This window comes from Stegodyphus dumicola, chromosome 2, assembly GCF_044657685.1.
Source record: "Stegodyphus dumicola isolate Sdum_Otavi_A_Nest chromosome 2, ASM4465768v1".
In the NCBI taxonomy this organism is placed as follows: Eukaryota; Metazoa; Arthropoda; class Arachnida; order Araneae; family Eresidae; genus Stegodyphus; species Stegodyphus dumicola.
In genome coordinates, this window is record NC_140769.1 from 256,422,817 (window position 1) to 256,440,984 (window position 18,168).

The 18,168-nt window shown below is 33.3% G+C and overlaps 1 long non-coding RNA gene across 2 annotated transcripts; it reads right to left on the reverse strand.

Moving 5' to 3' along the window:
• Positions 1–8,367: 8,367 nt before the first annotated feature.
• LOC146998951 (uncharacterized) lies at positions 8,368–13,026 on the reverse strand. Of its 2 annotated transcripts, XR_015039367.1 has the most exons (4): positions 12,938–13,026; positions 10,348–10,417; positions 10,167–10,233; positions 8,368–8,432 (listed from the first exon to the last, which is right to left on the reverse strand). It is a non-coding gene; the product is annotated as an uncharacterized LOC146998951 (long non-coding RNA). The 2 variants fall into 2 exon arrangements; XR_015039368.1 differs by lacking the exon at positions 10,167–10,233 and having other exon boundaries at positions 8,386–8,432.
• Between the last annotated feature and the right edge of the window lie 5,142 nt (positions 13,027–18,168).

The following is an 18,168-nucleotide window of genomic DNA, read 5'->3' on the forward strand; positions in this document are numbered from 1 at the left end:
TGTTGAATTCAAACGTGCGGCTCTTACTGACATGAAGTTTGGCCAACCCTGACATATAGAGTGGATGGTATATTTTTCATTGCTTTGCATATCATAAGTAGAATAGTATGTGTGATGTATGGGTGACGCCAACCAACAAGATGTATAGAGGGCGCTAACTCTCAGTCTGGAGAGGCGCCAAAAGTTTAGTTTCCAAGAGGGAGACCGACAAAGAGGTCATACGGAAGGCTCGTGGGAGCCATTAATGAAACCGAAATTCACTTTTATTATTTTATATATTTCAGTTATTAGTAGTGTAGTTTAGTATTAGTTTGTGTTTGTAAAATAAATGTTTAAAAGTACAAGAAGGTGGAGTTATTTCTCTATGAGGCGGTGGATGAAGAAGGGATGATATCACACGCTCTCTTTCGAGAACCAGAGCTATAGATGACGGTAGAGAAACTTCAAGAGAAGCAGGTAGGAAGCTTTTGATTTTATTTACTCAAAGTATAGATGTATTGAAGATATATATATCGTGTAAGACACATATAAATTAAAATGTATAAGAATACTAAGAAGAAGACTTAGTAAACCTTCTTGGTGAAATTGAAAATACACAAACTGTTGGTTTAACAGTGGTTCAACTAAAAGGTAAAATTGAGGACAGTAAAATATTTAAAGATGATCCAGAATTTGTAATTGGATTATTAAACTCAATAGTTGAGGAAAGAAAAATTAGAGAAGAAAATGAAATAAAAGCTAGGGATACACAGTTAGCCTTAGATGCTCAAAAGGTTGAACTTGAAAAATTAAAATTAGCGCAGCTAGAGAAAGAATTAGAATTAGAAAAAGTTAGAAGTCAGAATACAGTTAAAGATGGATCTCGCGCAGATAAAGACATGATTACAAGTTTGGGAAATTATTTAGAAAATTTGATAAAGAGTGTTAAAACGTTAATTATTCCTGTTCCGGGAAGATCGGAAAATTTCAATTTGTTTTTTCAAACATTAGAGAGAGCATTCATAAATAAAAATGTACCACAGGAGCTCAAATCCGAAATTTTGATTAACATTTTAGGGGATAAGGCAACTAATATATTATTTTACACTAATGATGAAGAACTAAAATGTTATGAAACCATTAAAAAACTAGTATTAAAAGAATATCAGCCAACTGCTTATGAATGTTTAATGAATTTCCGAAGAGCATGACGCGATCCTAAAGAGTCACATGTTCAGTTCGCTTCTAGACTGTCTGCAAATTTCCAGTATTACAGTTACGTGAAGTTAATAATTTTGATGCACTTTGTCAACTAATGATTTCTGACAAACTTTTCGAAACGTTAGACAAAGAAACGGCAACTTACATTAATATTAAAACCGGAGAAAATTGGTTAAAACCTAAGGATTTAGCTAAAGAAGTTGACTTGTATTTTGTAAACAAAGGCAAATCGTTAAACGAAACCACTTTTAACACTAATGAAAACATAGCTAAATCGTCCCACTCTTCAAGAGAATCGAAATATATTCCGCCTCATATGAGAAGCAACATAAATAAAAATAAATATCCACCCAAAGACTGTTACATATGTGGAAAATTAACGCATCTCGCTAAATCTTGTCCACAAAGAAACAAATCGGTAACACAAAACCCTCCTCTAAAAAAAGAAACACCAGAGAAAAATACTAGTGATAAAGTAATAGCAAAAATCGGATCTTCATGCTTGTCAAATGAAAGTATTACGCAACCATTGCAAAAAGTAAATATTTGCGTTGCAGGTAACGAAATCCAAGCCATAATTGATTCAGGTGCTGAAATTTCTGTTATAAATCCGAAACACATATCAAATTTCTCTATTGAGAACAACTGTAATATTGACCTAATTTCTGCATTCGGAGAAACCATATCAGCTAAAGTGGCTAGAATCCCTCTATCCATCAAAAATACTGATAATCCTAATTTATTGAAACCTGTCGAAGTATTAGTAGCTTTAACAGAAAAACTTCATATTCCCTGCGTAATTACTCCAAATGTTTATGATTTATTGACCTCTGAATCTCATCTGCTTAGCGCGAATCGTGATTGCGACACAGTGTCTCCATCGCAGATACCGGAAACGAGGAGTCATGAGTCAAAACAATTCGAAGGCGAAAGCCGCGCTGATTTATTTATGACAGGAGGAGAGCAAGATTTAGTCATAAGTTGCATTCAGGGCGAAAACGAAAATGGGGTGGGTCAACATTCAGATGCCAGTATTTTTAAACAACAGCAAAGGGAATGTGAGACATTACGCAGTATCTATAAAAACGCGCAAATAAATAAAAATAAATATTTTTTAATGGATGACTTGATTGATCATACTGAAAGAATTTCCGGAGAACAAGTTAGTCAATTGGTATTACCTAAAGTTAGAAGGGAACAAATTTTAAAATTAGCTCACGAATCTATTTTTGCAAATCATTTAGGGATGAGAAAAACAAAAGAAAGGATTTGTTATTCATTTTATTGGCCAAACATGTCACGAGATATTGAAGAATATTGTAAAACTTGTAAGGAATGTCAATTACAACGTAGAGAAAGAACTAACGATCGTATACCCATAGTTCCAGTCCAGAGGCCTGAATTTCCATTTGACACAGTGAATGTAGATATAATCGGTCTAATTGAACCTCCATCAGCACGTAAACACAAATATGTACTATGTTTAGTCGACCAACATTCTAGGTGGCCAGATGCTGTCCCTTTGAGAACTATTAGAGCAAAATCAACATGCGACGCATTATTAGAATTCTTTATGAGAACGGGCATACCTCGGGTAATAGCTAGCGATCAAGGTACCAATTTTGTTGCAGAATTAACACAAGAATTCCATGCCAGATTAGGAGCAAGTCCCAGATTTGCAGCACCAGGACATCCACAAAGTTCGGGATTAGTTGAACGGTATAACCAAGTTCTAAAACGTATGCTTCATCATATCATTAGAAACGACTCTAAAAATTGGGACAAACATATACCATACCTGTTATTCGCTTACCGCGAAATTCCAAATTGTACTACGGGAGTATCCCCATTTAAATTAATGTATGGAAGAGAGGCCAGAGGTCCGTTGTCAGTATTAAAATCGTCATGGTCAGGAGAAATTCCATTACCAATAAAATTGGGTAAAAGTGCTGTTGATTATCTACAGGAGCTAAAGATGAATTTAGAAACAGCAGCAGAGCAAGCATCTATAACTGCAGAATTGAAACAAGGTGCATATGTAAGATATGCTAATCGAAGGGCTATATATAAAGAATTCCACCCTGGAGATCAAGTGTACCTGCTGATTCCAGATTCCACGAATAAATTATATGCCAGATGGATAGGACCTGCAGAAATAGTATCTCGTTGTAATCCAGATTCTTACAGAGTCAGACTGACAGATGGTACAATAAGAAGAGTACATGTAAATAAAATTCGAAAATTTAATCCAAAAGTACAGGCAGTAGGTGTAATATTTGAGAACGAAGAAGAACTAGGAGAAGTCCATCCCACACCCAGTGTGAGTGACAAGTCCGATCATTTTCATCTTAGCGAAGTAGATTTAAGCCATTTAGATGATGATAAAAGGAATGAAATGATGAACTTGTTAAGAAAATATGAAAACTTATTTATAAATAAGGTACAAATTGCCAAAGTAGGAGAACATAAAATAAGATTAAGTGACAATGAAAGGAAGAAGCCATATGTTTATCAAATTCCAGAAGCATTGAAGCCTCAAGTAGATAAACAAATCGAAGAAATGTTATCAATGGGATTGATTGAAGAAACCAACGCTGAAATTTCGTACCCTATTGTATGCGTTATGAAGAAAGACAGTAATATTCGCCTTTGCGTTGACTTTAGATCCCTTAATGCAGTAACGAAACCAGATGACTTCCCTATGGAAAATCCTAAAGAGCTCTTATTCTACATTGGAAAAGCCAAAGTGATATCCAGCATTGATTTACTCAAAGGCTATTGGGCCATACCATTAGAAAGAGAGAGTCAAGAATTAGCATGTTTCAAGACACATCGAGCTCAGTATCAATTTAAAGTCACGCCTTTCGGGCTACGCAACGCCGCTGCAACATTTCAGAGAGTCATGAACCAGGCCCTTGCTAAATACAAAGATTTTGCTCGAGCCTACGTCGATGACATAGCTGTTTATTCAAATAATTGGAATGAACATTTAGTACATCTTGACACCAAAAATTTTTCAAAATATTATGCTTCGGCAAATCTACAAAGCTTCTTGATTTGTTACGAAAGATATTATAAATGCAGCCAAAATTCTTCCTTTAAATCGCTATATATAGTGACTTTCAGTTATTTTTTTCAAAAAATTCCTTCGATCTATAATTCCATTCATTGCCTATTTATCATCCAGGAGTTGCATCATCTAGAAAAAGATTCAGAGCCACTCTGGAAAGGACATAACGCTTTACCATTTCCTAAGAGGCGTTGCTATGAAGACGAGGCACTTCGAAGCTATAACGCAACTCTTTCAATGAACTCCCCACCTGTGCGAATTTGCTGTTCTTTCAGCTTCGCTCAGGGTCACTCTCTTTGTCCTGTAATCGAGCAATTATTATTTCTTTCAACCATACGTGGTTATAACTTAAGAGTAAGCACCTCTTTCTTCTCTGCTAAAAGGGTTCTTGTGCACAGATATTTTATTTGAACTCAATCACTTTAAGAGAATTTCTTTAATTTATTACTATTATATCATAAAAATTAAAGCTATTAATTTATTTATCTCATGTTTCTCCTCAAAGGTAGTTCTGGCTCTGGCTCTATAAATCTAACTCCCCTAACGAGTTCCCCGCTCCCTTCCCTCCCCAGAATGCGATGTGAATGACCTTTCGCGAGTGGTTCCTTTCTGGTGTTGTCACACCACATGATCATTGATCAAGAAAATATCGAATCTTTTCAAAATTCATGATGTAACCCTTTCACATTAATTCTGCCCCTTTATGGGATCTTTAGTGGGAATTATTTTCGCATAGGGGGCAACATTTGAATTGGTTATGTCTCAGCATCCCGCATAAATTTGACACCCAATCACACCTAGATATCAATTTGATTCTCAAGATAAGTGTTTTTTTATTTTGCTTTAGATATTAAAAGTATATATTATGAAACCAAAAGAATGAAATTGGACATTTTAATGATTTATGCCTAATTTTTTAATAATTTTAATGTAATTTTGCATTTAGTCAGTCAATTTATCTACAATAATTTTGATAATTGGTTATAAAATTTGGTATTGGTTTTAATCCTCAAATTAACTGAGAAAAAAATTAAGAATGAACTGCTTGATACTTACTGACTTATCCAGAACAAACTCAGCTAAAAACATTACTCTGTTACTCATTTTGAAATCGTTATGTTAATGCATATTTAGAAACTGCAAAACCTTGAATAAATATGACAGTTTCAAAATGTGTTGTTTTCATACGCAGTAAATATTTAGTAAGATATTTGATATAAAAAGAAATTTTAAAAAAAGGATTTAAATAATTACTACAAATTAATTTAATATTATAATGCTAATCTGTTGTTATTATATTTATAGTTTTTAATTTTTTACTATTAATATTGATGTTAACAATAATTTAAGCCAGCATATTATATCAAATGGGAGAAAAGAAATACTTAGAAAATTAAGATTAAATGATAAATATTAAAATAGGATTAACATAGATAAATAATAACAAATAGGATGAATGATAAATATTATACAGAAAAATTAAATATGCTGATTTAGAATGGAAAAATTAATGAAATTAATTTACGAGTCTTATTTTTCAAAACCAATACCTAAACAAAGTGAGGGTTCCATGTGAAAAAAGCAGAGAGTTTAAATATTAACAATATGAACCACATAGAGGATTATACGCACAATTTACTTTAAAACTCTGAATTTTGGCTTAAGCATTAAGAATTAATTTCATCTTCTTTTCCTTTAATACATAGCTTGCTGTCTGAATTTTAAAAAGGAATGTAATTTTGGGGAACTTCAGTACCTAATTTTTCATCATAGATCTTAAATCTCCTTTTTCATAAAAGATGACTTCTTCAAAAGTATAATTAACATCGTTTTCCGTATATAACTCTAGAAATTTATGAACATCCAAAATTTTTAACTATTACAAAATTAAAAATTTATTATCTCCTTGAATTGCTTCATTTGTATTCCAACCTGTGCTGCTGCTTCCTTGCACAGCATGAATCTCCACAACATGGTAGTGCAGCTGTCAAACAAGTAAAAGTTGTATCTATGGAAAATTGACTTCTTAAAAGACTACACCGTCAATCTCGGAACGCCTGCTATTGTTAGCTGGGCAATTTCAATATACGCAGGTGAGAGGAATAGAAAGCAAAGGTTCCGGAATGGTTTCGAATGGAAATAATAATTAGATTGTGGAATGGCTTTCAGTGGATACTAGGGAAAAAAGGGATACGCTCGCTGACTTATTCCCAAACCGTGGAAGGAATTTCACTGCTTATTTTTATGCTCCATGTTTTATTGAACATTTTGTTTATGGACAGATTAATTTTTATCAATTTATGAAACAAAAAAAATTATTTCGTAGAGAAATACGTGTTTGCAATGTAAAATTGTATGCTTATTTAAAATTTGCTTAAAGGCATAACGTTTTGGCGAAATTACATAATTTTGTTTATTCCAACGAAATTTAATATTTATTAGAACTCTTATTACGGTAAAGTAACAGAGTAATACATGAAGTTACAATATGTAACTGTAAAGATTTTACTTATTTAAGGTATTGTAGAAAATTGTAACCGTTTAAAAAAAGGGGGGGCAGACAATCAATAAGAATAATAAATAATACACTTACTAACGAAATGTTAGCTACCCTCACAAAGCAGGAGCCCGTTCATAGTAGGCGCTCAATCCCAGAACGACTGAAATTCTCTATACTCAAAATCCCTTTTCCTTTCTCTTAGCTAATCCCTACTTTCACGTACCATACATATAAATCTTGGACTCTTCCAGCAAACAATAGAATTCATTCCGGGATTGAGCGCCTACTTCTTTGAAAGCTCCTAGAAGATGAGCTAATGTGAAAAAACATGAAAATAATGTGCGACTGCTGGCATAATTTGTGTCTCATAATTTAATTTGTTCATTATTTTAAATAATTTCATTTTAGCCTTGCATCCACCATCCCATTGTACCTGAAACTAAATATTAGATAGCAATGTGTCACAACTATTGCTTAACTTCGCCCACAGCCTAAAAGTACAGTTATTTTAAGGAAATTCTGATTGAAGGACGATCATTTAAGGTTATTTTTCTTGAAATTACTGCAAGAGAAAATAATTATTCATTCACTTTTTTATTTCTTGACATCCATTATAAAATGTTAGAAAGTTCTTACATTCAAAGAGGTCTTATTTTTAAGTAAATGTGGTTGGTATTCAGGGGTGGTTCTCAGCCTTTTTGCTCCATGCACCCCTTTTACTACTACTAAATTAAATTTCCCCTTTCTCAAACTCGAAAATACATAGTCACTTATCTACATTTGGATTATTTTTTAATGTATTTTATAAATTAAACAAAAAAAGTATAGAAAATGTTGATAAATACCAAAACTTGAATAAATGTACCTTTTTATATTAAAAAAATAAAACTAAGCACTTAACAGATAAATAAAAGTTTGATTTCATTCTCTGTGAAATTTTCCCTCAGAGGGGAACTTTTCCTGGAATATATAGGACACGAATATGAGAGGATACACTTTGCATATGACATGAAGAACTTGTATTATAGTACTTTTGTACAATATGAAGAAGAAAATAATTTAAGTTCACATCTGATAAGACTACACTCATAACCACAAAGCATTTGACTAGGGCCACAACGTACTGATTGGGACAAACTGCAAAAGGTTTTTGAACACTGACTCAAAGTGACAAATATTAAATCATGCTACAAAGCTGCTGTTTCACCATGCTGTTTACTACAAAGTGCCACAGAAAATATGCAAATAAGATGCTTGCATATCATGATGTTATAAAAAATATGTACAGCTTTCCTAATTTAAAATAAAATTTCTTTTAAAGTTATTTGCAGTCAGCCTACAATAAAAAAATATACTCTTCCTATATGAATACCTCTCATAACATAAAGTAATCTACGTTAAAAAAAATTAAAATATTTGAAACAGATAAACTGAAGTTCTAAAATACTTTAATACTCTGCTAAAAATTACAGTATGAAACAATTATACAAATTTATAATATGGAATTTTAAATTCGCTGTTAATCTTGTGAAAACTATTTTTTTTTAAATAAGCATCCACAGTATGCTCATTATTATTCACAATGTTATATATTCACATATTCTTTAGACTAGCTGCTCACTGTTGTTGAACCATGAAGGGAGAATAAGAAGAATCATCCAACTAAAAAACATATAAATTAATTCAGTAAGTTTCTAACATTATAAGAAACATAAAATACAACTTAAGTAAGGCACTTAATTTATTTCCCCCCACAGAAATCAGTGAATCATTCATAGTTCCAAAATATAATTTTCATTTGTGAAACTGAGAAACACTAAATGGTAGTAAGTGGCAACAGATAATTTAAAGGCTTGAATATCTTAAGTGAGAAAAGCCAGAAGTGATGAACATGAGTAGATTTCATGTCTGCTAATGTTACAGTAGAAGCAAAAACTTGTACAAATCATGATGCCATGTGCAACCCTGACTTTCGAAATACTATAAAAGTTGGTGAAGAGTCACATGTTTATGGACAGGATCATTAGCTTCTTGACGTGAAGGCTATGCCTACTCTCATATGACCCGAGAATGAGTCATCTTTTCTACTCATTGTTTTGATTTAACCATTTTTATAATTAATTATGAGGTGTAAGTACTTTCTTGTTATATGTTAATTTTATCAATATATTATGTTACAAATAAATGATTAATCATTGCTCTGTGCCAATTTGTAAAACCAGTTATGTTAGTAAACTCTATGTTATTGCTTGCCAGTTTCCAAAAGATGACGCAAAAGAGAACTTGTAATGTGAAATAAATTGAATCTATGAAATCTGACTATATACAACATTTTAGAGAGTGAAACAAAAACTTCTAAGCAGAAATGAGTTCACAGATGGTAAGTAAAATTCCCAATTAAATGCTGCTTGATAAGTTAATATGTAAAACAAATTTAACAACTTAGTAAGATATTCAAAGTAATAAAAATATATCAATAAATGAAGAGTAAGTTTTAATACACATAGAGAGCTGATGTTGTTATACTGGTGAAAACTTCTATGCATACTGTCATGAAACTACTGAACATATTTGCGAATATTTGCTTAAACAATCGTACAAAAGTTTACGGAATAAGTTTTCTATTTCATGTCATTGCATAAAGGATTAGGTATTTTTATTCTACTAAATAAAATTGCAGTCTTATTATTTTTCTTACAGTATCACTCATTCCAAACACTGCACAAGTTGTGTCTGTAAAAAATTACTACTATTATTAGGTAAGTATTATCTATTATTTAGCATTATTTATAATTATTAGATCATTATTATGAATATTAATGTTTGCATTGAAGTTTCTTATAACAGTAATACCCGAAAGTAATGAATGTGCTGGTTAGGACTGACAAAAAGTGTGTAAACTATAATCTAACTTTACACAGATATATATATGAATTTTAGTTATATAGGACTAAATACTAAAAACACTTTAATTTAGAAGAAAAATAGTACAAAATATTTTCACACTTATCAATACAAAACAGTATTAAAATAAATGTGTTACATATTTTGATGCTTAGAGCTTCATAACATTTAACAAGTTTCTCTGTTACCTCAATGCTATCAAGTAATGTTTATCAAGTTCAAGATGGCATATGATACCACCATCAAATTTTTGCCCAATATTTAGAAAAAATTTATATTTGCAAAAGTATTAAATTAAAATTTATTAAGCTCACACAAAACTTGTATTTAAATGCTAAAGCTTCACTTAAGTACTATCGAAATTTTTATGAACTCCGCAACATATTTACATAAAAATATATCAGATTTTTTATAGAATGTGCATATTATATTTTGGAAAAAAAAAAAAAAAAAAAAAAAAAAAAAAAAAAAAGAAGAAGAAGAAATACTTACAACTCTTTATTTCCTTTTACGTTTTTTACTTAATCTTTCTCCAGAAATATACATGTGCAGATCCTTTCTAAAAATATAAATAAAAACACTAAGTGGTAGATAAATAACTCTTACTCCATATATGAATTCAGAAAATAAATTTAAAAAATAATTTATTTTATATTATATAATTTAAACTTACTTGCATATATGTTTCACTTCTACTTTCATTCCTCTTTTAAATAACTTGTTCTTCAAAGCTTTTACCATAACTAAAAAAAAAAAAAAAAAAAAAAAAAAAAAGTTATTTAGGTGCAATATATGTGCCCATTCTTAATCACATTTGTAACTTTTCTGTATCTTACGACAAATTTGATGGCTGAAATAGAAAGGTGAGAGGTGATGTCTTAGCTGGAATCAAGAAAGAGCAGGAATGTAATGCATTCAAAAAGAAAGTTTTGAGAAGCAAAAAAAGTTACGATTCCCAAAATGGTTTTGTTTTCTTTCATGTTGATTGGCTAAAGCATTTATATCAGAATTTGCATCAGCAGTGATATGTAAAATCTTATGACATGGATTACTTTAGTGTGATGCAGTTTAAGAAAGTTTATTATAAGCAGTTACTATTTTTAGGACAAAAAGGGGAAATAATTAAATTAATAATATAGGACTATTGCAATTAAATCTACTATTTTGTTATCTCACACAAATGGCACAAAGTCCCAGATCCGAAATCGTCAGGATTTAGTCGATTCTGGATTTGGAATTTTTAAAGATATTAGTTCATAAATTTAACACTAGTACGATGACATATAGAAATTTCAAAATTAAAAACATTTATTTATGAGATAAAGCAGATCTTTCGAGTATTTAAAAAAAAACTCAATATTTATTAGTTTGCTTTTCTTCGAGTTCTGTAATTGCCATGTTGAGAATTCCCACTAAATTGTCACTTGGAATTTTTTCACCCTCAACAACCTCTCTGTCACTTTCTTCACAAATGATAGGAATACTTTCTGGATTTAGAACCATACTACAGATTTTGCCATCTGTTAGTTGATTGATGATTGGGACATAATTATCACAATATAAACCTTCTGCTTATAATCATCTTTATATATTACCATGCCTCCCCAATTCTTGAAAAATTCCCTTAATTGGAAAATTTCACTTTTTGTTTGCAATATCTGAACACCTTCAAATTCTTGGCTATCATCAGAAAGTTTAGCTAGAGTTCACTACACACTATTGAAGACGTATCATGAGATTGACGACTAAAGACATGTTGTTCCACTAAATTTTGTCTTGTATCTATCACCTGATGAATTAACAGCTCTAGGCAATGGCCCTGGACTAATCTGAATAATAAATCAGTTATTCTGAATTCAAAAAGTACTAAATGTAATTTTTGGCCTATACGTGTCAGTATTTACAAAATCTATTTTTTGCATGTGGAAAGAAATATCTGTTGAATTTCCCCCTGTCAATACACTCAATACTTTGAAGCAGAGTTAGCTAAATGTCTGTAATCATTGCCAAGCATGTCAACATATATAAATGGTTCCAATACTCTGTATTCAATGACTAACATTAAAAAAAAAATGCTTAGACATCCTGAGTCATTTTTTAAGCTGCAGTGTGTTAAAAGTCATGGAGGGATGAAAGCAAAAATGATTCACCAGGTTGGCATCAGTCATTAAGTGAAATTAAGAGTTAGGATTCTTCATATTTTGTTACGAAAAAGTATTAAATGTGCAAGCATACAGCATTAAAAAAGAAGTGTTGGTAATATTAACACTGGATGTCTGGATTTGAAACTTTGTACTGCATATACATGTGTATATACAAGGTGAATCTGGACAAGGGAGCAAAATTTTGCACTGTGACAGAATGCAGCTATGCAAGCAATGTCTGGGCAGAACGCAAATGGCGAGCTGCTAGGTGGCATTGTAATTGGTATGAAAAGAGTCGGTCCCCACACCCAACGGCATTTTCTACCATAGATTGCCAAAATGATGGCTGGTTATACAAACCATGAAATTTCCAGGACAAGGGATTGATCGAGGTGGTCCCATAGCTTGGCCACCAAGATCACCGGATCTCTCGTGTTTGGATGTTTTCCTGTGGGACCACATGAAAAGCCTAATCTGTGAATGCTCTGTTGAAAACGAATTTGGATCTAGTCATCGAATTTGCAGTTGTTGCCAGCGATACTTGGAAAATGCCTGATGTCTTCACAAATGTGCGTCAGTTTCATATTATACCTACATTGCAACTCGCGAAAAGACTTTTGAGCAATTTTTTTGAACATGTGCATTAACTACATTCCTGCTAATAAAATGTTTTCTGAAGTACTTCCTCTCATTCTTGTTGTTGATTCTTTAAATGTTTCAATGAAAAATACCTTTTAACTTCTCACCGTTTGCATTCCGACCATACATCCTATGACAAATATTGCTCATATAGCTGCATTCTATCACCCCATAAAGTTTCACTCCCTTGTTCAGATTCATCTTGTATACATACCTATGTATGTATGTAGTTTACTTTATTATCTGTAATTAAACTTTAATTTCATAGAAAATTCTACTAACCCAAATTAACGGTGTATTTTACACATAATTTTAAGAGATTTTCAAATGAAACAGTATGCATTGTTAAGATTTATTTTTTATACATTTTCTTCAGTAAAATAAAAACAATAAATATTCACAAATTCAGATAAAGAATTATATTTTACAGAAATTATTTCTACACAAGTAAATACAAATTTAAATAAAGGACAGACTTACTTGTATTGGTGAAAACCTGAACTTCAGGTGTCAGATTTAATTTTATTTTCTCGGTTTGGGAGAAGTGTTGTAAGGAATGCGTATGGGACCTCGTATGGGTAAAAAGGGAAGAACCATGGGGGACATTTGTAGAAAATAGAGTACAGGAAATAAGTCTTTTGACATGTGTGGAGGATTGGAGGCATATACCTGGTCACCTTACCCTGCAGATCTTCCAAGTAGAGGGTGTTCAGTTCGCCAACTCTCCCGGTCAAAATGGTGGGAGGGTCCGAACTGGCTTTTAAAATCCCAAGAAAATTGGCCGAGTGCCGAATTTATAACTGATGAAGCGGAAATAGCCAGCGAGAAAAAAAAGGCAGTGGTTTCATCTCTAGTGTCTACTGAAAGGTTTAGTTTGAGTGAGCGATTTTCTAGCTATCGAAAAACAGTTAGAGTTGTTGGTTGGATTCAACGATTTTTCTTTAATTGCAGAAATAAGAAAAAAAGGAAAGGTGAACTCACTGTTGATGAAATTGATTTTGCAGAAAAGGTTGTTATTCGCTTGATTCAATCGGAATCGTTTCAGGATATAGAAGACGCACGCTTACGAACTCTTAGTCCATTTTATGATGCGGGAATCGTAAGAATTAAAACTGGTGCGTCTCGAAGAGATGACACGTTAGAGTTTAGAACACCTATAATATTACCAGGAGAACATCCATTAGTTAGGAATTTAATTATGGAAGAACATAAAAAGAAAGGACATGCAGGTGTACAGTATATACTGAATACCTTAAGGGAAAGGTTTTGGTTCTTATCTAGCAGAAGAACTGTGCGTTCTGTTTTGAGTAAATGCATTACTTGCAAGAGATATTCTGCTGTACCTGTTGACCACATATCAGCCCCACCGCCAATAGAGCGAGTAAATGATTCAGCAGTATTTCAAGTCACGGGTATAGACCTTTCTGGTCCTTTATTGTTGAGAAACAAAGAAAAGGCATGGATTTGTGTTTTTACATGCGCCGTTTATAGAGCGGTCCATTTGGAGTTGCTGACTTCTCTATCTACAGAAGTGTTTCTTCAGGCTTTTCATCGGTTCGTGTCGCGAAGAGGTAAACCCACAACTGTGTACAGTGATAATGGAACTAATTTTGTAGGAGCTTCAAATGCATTCAAATTAATAGATTTTGAACAAATTAATAGGCAGGCAGCCAATGAGCGGATAACATGGAAATTTATTCCCCCTGGTGCTCCATGGTGGGGTGGTTGGTGGGAACGTCTGATCGGAATGATGAAGCAAGTCCTTAAAAAAGTTCTTAAACATGCTTGTTTAAATTATGAAGAAATGTACACGATACTGTGTGACTGTGAAGCGATTCTTAATGACCGACCGTTGACAGTAATTCCTTCCGATCCTGAATTTAAAGTTTTAACTCCTGCTGACTTTTTAAAAGAAATTAGAACTAGTAGTTTGCGGGATATAAAATACGGTATTAAATCAAGTAATTTACAAAGAAGATTTCAGTATATTCAAACTGTAAGAGAAGCATTTAAAAATAGATTTCGTAAAGAATATTTGGGAATTCTCAAGGTTTCGCATAAAAGAGCTGAAAGGAAAGTTACTATTAAATTAGATGATATTGTTTTGATCGGTAGTAGTGACAAAAGACTTTTTTGGCAACTTGGTCGTGTCATAGAACTACTTCCAGGACCTAATGGAATAAATCGGCTTGCAAGAGTAAAGACCCGAAATGGAATTTTGCTTAGAGCAGTTCGAACTCTGTATCCTTTAGAGGTAGCGCAAAATGATGTAACCGTGAAGCTGCAGAATGAAAAACAAGATTCGTTGTCTGAACTTAAACTCAACATAGATGATAAATCTGTCAGGCCTGTAACACGATCTGGTAGAACTGTACGGACAGACTGGCATATTAAGGCTCTTTGGCATTGTTTTACTTTGATGTGAAAGTTCACTTTTTTTTTTTTTTTTTCCCCTTAGGTGGAAGGATGTTAAATATTTGCATAATCGCCTGTAGTAACGGCAACCGCCGGCAATAAAAGGAGGTGCTTTCCTTAGTGGCACGGCAGTTCATTTTAATTCGAGCCAGATTAGACCTGCCCGGGGTAGAAGCCAGGGGATGAGAGATTCCGGCTCCCGTCCTGTTCCGGTGCCTGTCTTGTTGCGGATCCAGTCCTATTCCGGTTCCCGTCTTGTTCCAGTCCTATTCCAGTTCCAGTCTGGCCGTTTAAGTCCAAAACACGTAGGAGCGGATGTCTGAATCCAGCGAATGGAGATATATGCCGAAAGGGCTAGATGGATTCTGTCTTTTAAGGGAAAGTGTTCTTCACCGTGCCGGCATAGCTGTTACTTAAAAGCACTTTGAATGTTTTCCGCCCAAGATGTTAAGTTTTCGTTTATGATGTTAAGTTTTCATCAGTGTTGAAGTTCCAGTTAAATAAACCTTTTAGTTTTAGACAAGGTTTTTGTGTACTTCAGAAAATTTTAGATTCGAAGTTGGATATATCACATAAGATTTAGTGGAAAAATCAACATGCACTAGTAAAATGCACTATTTATAATCTGTCATTTTATTTTGTTCTTCTGTTATGTAAATAATCAACTTAAAATACATATTTCGTAAGCTGAGAAAGCTCAGTAACGGTCGAGAGGTAAGATAGTTGAGCATGTTAAATCCTTGCGGCTGCATGGGAGGTTTCGAGGTTTTCCATAAGTGTATGGTGAATTACCAGCCTGTTTCCCTAAAAAAACTCTTTTTTCAGGTAAGTAACCCCTGTGTGCTTTACCATAATCCAAAATCTTTGGCGCATGTTACCTTATTATAAAAAAGGGTTCAAACTGATTTTTAGCTTAAACATTATTTTCAGTATTAATTATAACATCAATTGCATCAATAGTATTCTCAATAATTATCGCAGGTTTGTATTCATACATATAACGTACACAAAAGCGGCAGGTAGAATAAATTTGTATGAAATTTTATATCATAAAAATTTAGATTAGAATTGTTCACAGCACTTGAAGATTATATGACTAAAAAAGTCGCGTCTCGTAAAGGACATTTACAGGAAAAGAATTCGTATTTCGTTCACATGAGGGGAAACCACGAAAGCTCCCCTGCAATTACCTCATTTGCCTGGATTTGAACACATTCAAATTACCGTCTATTGTGACCTTACCGAAATTAGCGCTCAGGGCTCACTCGTATTTAAAAAATTGCTTGTGTGTTATAAGAAAAGAGGAATAGAAAAATTTAGGAATCGAAAAATTTAGAAAAATGTAATAAGAGCGCAAAAAGAATTTAATTCACTTAACCCTTTTTTGCATCATGTCCACTCTAGTAGAAAAAAATTTATATTTCTTTATTCTTCTGTAAATGCCTTAACAGATTCCATTCCTGTGTTTATTCATTATATATTATTAGAACTTTCAACTGTCGATCATAGATGGCTGTATAGCATCACTAAGTAAAGCATTGCTATTTGAAAAATGGAAGTAGCAACCATTTCGTTAGCCATTTCGTTTTTCGAAGTTAGTACAGTTTCTCATAGTAAACATTATATAATATTGCTTATATTTTCTTATACTGCCTTTTTTTATTCATAATTAGTAATTTTAGACATTTTATTTTAAGTGTCAGTTTGAGAAAATTGTGGAGTGGGTAGATAAAGATCTACCGAAAAGAGTGAATTGAAACCCAAATGTACTGCTTATCAAGCCAAAACACCACTGTAAATGTTTATGTTTGGCAAGGAATTTCTAGAACATTTCACATTTGAATTTTTTCTCACATGCACCAAATGCACGCATTACCCTTTCCTGGATTTGAAGAACTCACAGAAAGAAAGAGGGAGAAGAAATGCTGACAACAAATTTCATTGGTCTTTGCAAATTTTATTGTCACGAAGTCTTTGCAAACGGTTCTCAGAAGCAGTCCCGGATCTAGAGGGGAGCAAGCCGGAGTCTGTGCCCCCTCTAGATCCGGCCTCGGGCCGTTCTGAGACATCTTATATAACCTGTTGTTTCCAACTAATGCTTTCTTTATGTACAATATTTCTGATTTGTAATTGTAAATATTTAAATTCACAAATTACCACCATGTTTAATACATTATACTATTTTTTTCATTTCTGCCTGTATGTACTCAATTTCTCAGTATGCTTATATTTTTGTGTGTTGTAAACTATGTGTGTCACACTGTACTCTCTGGACTTGGTTGCAAAAGGCTCTCTTTTTCTTACTCCGCACTTGCCCTCGCCCGGTAGGGCGTGTTAGCCACCGCGCCAGTCTCTTGGGATCTCACCAGTTTATGCCATCTTCACGCATGTTCATACCTGCTCCAAATTAGGAACTGTATATGATCGAAAATCGTTTAGTCAGATATTATAGGGTAGCGCTTCACGCGCGGGTACCTGACTGCAACGTACTAACGTACTGTCGCTTGATCCGAGTCAGTGCCCCGGGCGCGTAATGGCAGACCGCACATTGAATTGAACAGTGTTAAACGAATGTCGCATACTGCGCATGCCCAGAAACAAATTTGGCGTAATTATTATGTTGGCGCGATTTGAAAAGAAGATAAATACGGTATGTGGTAGATGTACCGCCATCTGATTGTAAACAAATACTTGAATCATCCTTTAAAAATTTTTTATAAAATGATTTTAATTTCAGGCATTGGCACAGTAAATGGCAGCTGAAAAATTTTGACCCTTGTTTCTGGAAGCGAAATGTTTGTTAGATGTAAGTAATGATGTCTGAGACTCACACAGCATTTGTTTCACATGAACAACTTGTTTCGGACAATTTTTCTGCCTGGTTTACTATTGAAAGAAGGATTTAGCTTTTAAGATCTCACATCTTTATTCAATTCTCCCAGCAGATCATTTTGCCTTTAGATGAAATTCTCAAAATTATATATTCAATATTGATTTAAACTAAGTAAGATTAAATTTAGACTTTACGTCATATCTGATTTAACAAAGGAAAGAACAAAATGGGAGGAGCAGCTGCAAGGTCTTGTAGCAGCGGTAGAAGAAAGCAGTCTGACGAAAAATGGCACGTATTCAGTATGTGTACTAGCAGTTATATAACGTGCCAGAATCTTCTCGAATGTACTGGTCTAGGTAAGATCCCGAAACTGCAGTAAGTTAATTATAGGTTGCATGCTCGCCCAGAGCAAAGCCACTGTATTTTCTATATTTTACATGTATGTAACACATATTCTTTGTGT